This window comes from Ailuropoda melanoleuca, chromosome 10 (genome assembly GCF_002007445.2).
Source record: "Ailuropoda melanoleuca isolate Jingjing chromosome 10, ASM200744v2, whole genome shotgun sequence".
Classification (NCBI taxonomy): Eukaryota; Metazoa; Chordata; class Mammalia; order Carnivora; family Ursidae; genus Ailuropoda; species Ailuropoda melanoleuca.
This window is the reverse complement of record NC_048227.1, coordinates 31397401-31403523: the sequence shown is the minus strand read 5'-3', so window position 1 is coordinate 31403523 and position 6123 is coordinate 31397401.

Genomic DNA, 6123 nt, shown 5'->3' with positions numbered 1-6123 from the left:
TAAGCTTGGGGGTCCTTTGTGTTGTAGTTGTAACGACTGGAGCAGCTAGCAAGTGGGGAAGTCAGGGTTTGAAACTGGGAGTCCCCGGCTCCTTCCACTCTCCTTCCACCCTTTCCCTGCCCTTGCTACCTGGTGAACCCACTGTGTTATCAGCTGTCAGCAGCCTCCCCCTCTCCCAGCCCAGGGACCTCAGTCTAATCTCAAGAGCAGTCATTTGTATTTGTAAAAGAAAACTCAGAATTCAAAGACGATTATTTGCAGAATGTGTAAGAGGCTCTCTTGGTGAGAGCTGTGGTTCTTTCCACAAAGGAGAGCCTCCAGCCCACGGATCGCCACCCCCACGCCAGAAAACCCGAGTCAAACAAAAAGTGATGAGAATGGCTGTTCATTCCTGCCGCCCCTGCTGTTTGCTCCGATCACAAAGCTCCTCTTTCTTGGTGTGTGTGTGTGTGTGTGTGTGTGTGTGTGTGTGTGTTTAAATGAAACCTTCAAGCATCTGCCAAGGCAGGCATTCTCTTTTCTATGCCTACCTTACCTCCCCACCAAAACAGTGGAGCTTATTCCTTCCATTTGGTTTCACATTAAAAAAAAAAAAATGCACTTAACTTTTCCTGGGCATGCCTAGAAGCACATCTGTGCACCTTCAGGCTGGAGGGCCGAGTTTGGCTGAATGTGAATCTGTTTTCTTCCTTCCAGCATAAGGATGGATTAGGATGCATTACAAGGTGGGAAACAGAAAAGAAAAGAAAAGAAAAGAAAAGAAAAGAAAAGAAAAGAAAAGAAAAGAGAAAAAAGAAAAAAGAAAACCCAACCATCTCAACTTAAGCTCTTTGAAAAAAATGATAATTAAAACAAAGAAAGGCACTCATTTGTACACCACCAGGAAGTGGAAGCATAGTTTGACCTCAGACGAGGCTGGACCCAGCAGCTCAGACAACGCCATCCAGTCTCAGAATCTCTGCATTCCTCAGCTTTGCCTTCTTTGTCATGTCTTCATTTCCTGGCTCCTCTTGGGGCTCCATGGCCACTTCAGGTTTTCCATATCACTGAACCCAATGCAGAAGAAGACAAGAGTTCCTCTGTCCAGTGGCTTGAAAAGACGTCACGGATTGGAGACTTGTTTTATCTGGCTGGCCCTTCTTGGGTCCTGTGTCCTGCCCTAAACCAATCAGCATGGCCCAGCGACTGGAGTGCACCTGTTGGCTCCCTTTAGGTCAAAGGCTGTGAGTTTGAGCTCATGGAGACTGGTGAAAGGGTTGGGGACAGAGGGCCTGTTATCTCAGGAGAGGGGAGAGGCTTTGGACATCAGAACATAAGTGGCCACAACTGGATGGAATTGGGATGCGCTGAGAAAGAAACATTAAATATTCACAGCCTCTAATAGAAGATATCCTCTATCTTCTTTTTTCTGCTGCCCTTGAAGTGAGGGAAGAAGTCCCGTATGAACTGACAGGGATGCTCTCTAAAATGTATCAAATGCAAACAGCAACATGCCAAGGATATACAAGATATGATCCCCTTTATGGAAAAGAGAAAATACTTAAGAGAGTAGAATGCAATAGTTATGTATACAGAATCTGGGGCCAGGCTATCTGGGTTTGAATCCCAGCTCCTTCTCTCTGAAGCTGTGTGGCTTTGGGGAGGTTACTTGACTTCTCTGGACCTGTGTTTCCTCCTCTGTAAAAGATAGTAAGTAGAGTAGTGCCTGGGTGGCTCAGTAGGAGTACCTATTTCAAAGATAGCCTCTAACAGAAGACTCTCAGCTGGGAGTCTGCTTCTCCCTCTCTCTCCTTCTGCCCCTCTCCCTGCTTGTGTTCTCTCTTTCTCTCTCAAATAAATAAATAAAATCTTTAAAATAAATAAGTAAGAGATAATAGAATTTGCCTCATGCCATTGTTGTAGAGATTAAACAAATGAATCTATGTAAATTCCTTGGAGCAGTGCCTGACAGGTAGTAAGCACCCAGTTACTATTAGCTAGGAGTCCTGTGCACATAGCCACATAAATGCAAAGCAAAGAGGCTGTAAGGATGTGCTCCAAACTGTTGATAGTAGAAGCTGATGAAGAGGAACTTCCTATTTTGCTCTATGTAGATTTGAAGTGTTAGAATCTCTCACAAAAATATACTCCTGTGGGGTGCCTGGGTGGCCCAGTCGGTTAAGTGTCTGCCTTTGGCTCAGGTCATGATCCCAGGGTCCTGAGACCTTGTCCCACATCCGGCTCCCTGCTCAGCAGGGAGTCTGCTTCTCCCTCTGCCTGCCGTTCCCCCTGCTTGTGCTCTCTCTCTGGCAAATAAATAAATAAAATCTTTAACATATATATTATTATATGATGTCTATTAATAGGCTTCCTTTTGTGGAATATTCTCATTCCGTGAGGAACAGGGCAGGATCTGGCATGGTCCAACCCCCACTCCTATACATTTGGAGAAAGGGAAGCCACCAGAGGTTAAGCTACAGGTCCAGCCTCAAGCTTTGATTCACTGGCCAGCCTGGGGCCCACGCCCAGAATCTTGTTAGCTCCAACCCCACCCCACCACCGTCTCTGCCACAGAGTTCAGTCCTCAGCATGCCACTGTCTTTATGCCCTTAGGGCATGTTTTCCTCCTTTTTTAGGCTGTGCAAATGGCCTTCACTCAAAATGTCCTGTTCTGTCCTCTTGCCATCTCTCGGAAGCAGATAATATTTCCTCGTTTTCCAGATGAGACACCCGAAGAACAGAATGGTCTAGTAGCATCCCCAAGGGCACACAGCACATAAGCAGCTGAGCAGCGTTTCAAACCCGTCTCTTTCTGATGTGAAGGCTCGTGTCTTTTTTTAAAAGTTAGATTTAATAAGTGTTTTAAATAAGTTACTCCTGGCGCCATCCATCCGAGAAAACCTAAAAGCAGGAGGCATTCTGAGGTCTCACCCTGCCAGCATTCAGATCCTGCCAGGGCCTCAGATTCTTGTATCCAGAGCTGCACGGCCCTCCGGGCAGGGCTGGCCTGGACTGACATCTGTGGTTTCGTCTGGGTCAGAATGTCCCAGCCAAGAAGGCAGAGTCAAGATGAGAAAGGAGCCTTGGACTATGTTCAGCCCCTGGCCTGGCCCCAGCGCAGAACTCGGGGAGGCCAAGAACTGGAGTATGAACGAGTCAGCACAGAGGGGAGCAGAAACAATGACTCAGCTCAGGTCATGATTTCCCTCTTCTTTGCCTAAGAGATGAGTCATGGCCTATATGCCTTTAATTTTCAGACTTCTAACTCATCCCAGCAGGGACTAGGAAGCTGATGAAGGAAAGCTCCCTGCAGCGTAGGCTCTGCCCCCAGATGGCCTGAGTTCAAATTCTGTCTTGGCTCCTTACCAACCATGGGACCTTAGCAAATCACTGAGCCCACATTTCTCCACCTATAAACTGCAGATGCTAACCTCTATCTTGCTAGGTTGCTCCACCTAATCAATTTTTTGAGCACCTACTATGTGCCAGGCATGAGAAATGTGGTAGTAAACAAAACAGACAAAACTCCTGCCCCCACACAGCTTACATTCCAGGGAGATAAAAAACAACAACGATCCAATAATGTGTATACATTGTAATGTCAGCTGGTGATAAGCATGGTGCAGAATCAAGCAGTAGGTAGGACAGTGGGTCAGGCAGGTTGACGGAGACAGTTCCTATAAACTACCTGGTACGGGGCCCGGCACACAGTAGGGCCTCCACAAGGAGATCCGAATTCCCCTCCTTGTGGTTTAGGGAATAAGGGCTGCACTGTCTGTAGGACTGGAGGGGACAGAAGGTCATTCCCACACGGGGTTCCAGGGCTGGGCTGAGGATTCCCCGCAGAGGGGCAGGAAAGCTGCTTCCTCAGGGTGTGTGTGTGTGTGTGTGTGTGTGTGTAAGGTATTTTTTTTATCGAGATGAAATTCACACAGCATAAAATTCACCTTAATCACTTTCAAGTGAACGATTCAGTGATGTTTAGTCTGTTCACACTGTTGTGCAACCATCACTTCCATCCTCTTTCAAGATATTTTCATAACCCCAAAAGGAAACCTGTGCCAGCCAAGCAGTCACTCCCCATTCCCGGCTCTCCCCTGTCCCCCACAACCATTAGTCAGTGGCAGGGGCAGAGTGGGATTCAAACCCAGAAAGTCTGTGCTTGTCATGACCACTTACCACTCTTGCCCGTCTGGACTGTTTCGCTTCCTGTCATGCCTTCCATACATACAGGGCGCTGACTCTGTTGGCTCTTTCCTTCAGGTCTCAGCTCGGAGACCACCTCCTCTAATAAGCCCTCCACGATCACCTCTTCTGCTAGTACCTGTGGCAGAGTTCTGTTAATTTTCCTTATAGCACTTAACAGTTTGTAAGTATTCTGTCTGTTGTTTTACTTACTTACCGTCTGCCTCCACCCCTAGACTATAAGCTTCATGAGGACAGGGGCCCATCTATCCTGTTCACTTTGTACTCCCACTTCTTATCTCAGGGCCTGGCTCCGAGAAGGTGCTTCATAAATACTAAATGCACCTGGAGAGTAGTTGAATAATTAAATAAATGAACCCAACATACAAAACATACCAATGTCATGTTTCTATAGGCCTGACATATACAAATTATATTGTTTTCCAAATATTAATTAATGAAGCCTTTGGAATTTCCCCGAGGGGTTGGCCAAGGGTGCTTCCATGCGGAAGATCCAAGACACAAACAGAGTGAAATGATTTATTCTGGGTCACTGATGACTCAGTGTCTGGGAATAGAAACATACTCCAAAACCTTTGCTCTAATTAGTCAAGGTAATTATTAGGCACAATAATTAGGCACAAATGACCTCAGCCAGGCTGTTTCGTAACCTTGGGAATTTAAGACCTGTACTAATTTTGCTTTAATGACAGTATTTGTTGTGGCTTGCCACCCCCAAACATTTTCTGCTTTTTTTGAGCAAGCAAACATTTGTCTCAAAACACAATCTTTTTGGGGCACCTAGCTGGTTTAGTCGGTGGAGCGTGTCACTCTTGATCTCAGGGTTCTGAGTTCGAGCCCCAATTTGGTGTAGAGATTCCTTTAAAAAAAAATCTTGAAACACAATCTTTTCAATAAGAGATCCTTTTCCTCATCCCCTGTCTCATTCGGGAGTCGTCCCTCAAATAATTTCCCGCTGATACAGTTTTTGCTTGTGTGGGATTCTTCAGGTTTGGGGTTATTGTAAGAGCTGGATTCTGATCCGTGAGAAACTCCTCTCCTGCCTCGTTCGCCTGTTGAGTCACTATTTACTGCGCCCCCTACCGGGAGCAGAGCTCTATGCACCGCACTAGAGCCAAGGGGGGAATAAAACTCCCCCCACGGAAAAAAAATTCTCTGGGGATTCCGGGCAGCGAACGAGGGTTACAGCATTTGAGCGGTTTCCTTATCTTACTCTTGACCCCACACCACAGCCAGTCTTTCTCGTGGTCTTTCTCTATATAAAGCATGGCATTCCGTGAGTTTACTCAAAACAGACCTATGAAGAATGTACTATTATGAGTGCTAGTATTACCACGCCCCTTATACAGACGGCACGGGGGCTTCAGTGAGACTTGCCCAAATTCACACAGCTGGTAGGTAAGTGACTGTGGCAGTATAGGAGCCCAGCTCTCAGAACGGGCGCTCTCACCCACTTGACTGGACTCCCTGCACCAATATTTTGGATTGTCCAGAAAGGCCCCCAAATTCTCTGACATTGCACACCCACTTCTATATTCACACAACAAACATCAGCCGGGGGACTCTGGTTGTCAGCAAAGCCCCGGTGAGGCAAAGAGCAGGGATATGGAGACGAACCAGAGCACATCCTTGCCCCATTCCGAACTGCTCCGTGCAGTCGCTGGGGAAGAGGGGATTTTGACAAACCAGTTCAGGCCACTGCCTACTGAAAATCCTTCGAGGTTCCTAAGGCGCCTAGACTGAAACCCAGAGGCATCTGGATGTACATAACATCCCCGGGCTGTAGGTGGCGCCAGGGGGCAGAGACCCTTCTCAGGAACCACTGCGGTGTCTAATCTAAGATAGCTCTTCTTTCAACCTATCCTACGCCCTGCTTCCCGGAGTGCCGCATCATGCCAGGTACACTAAACTCCCGAGGTGAAGAAGGAGGGAAAAATG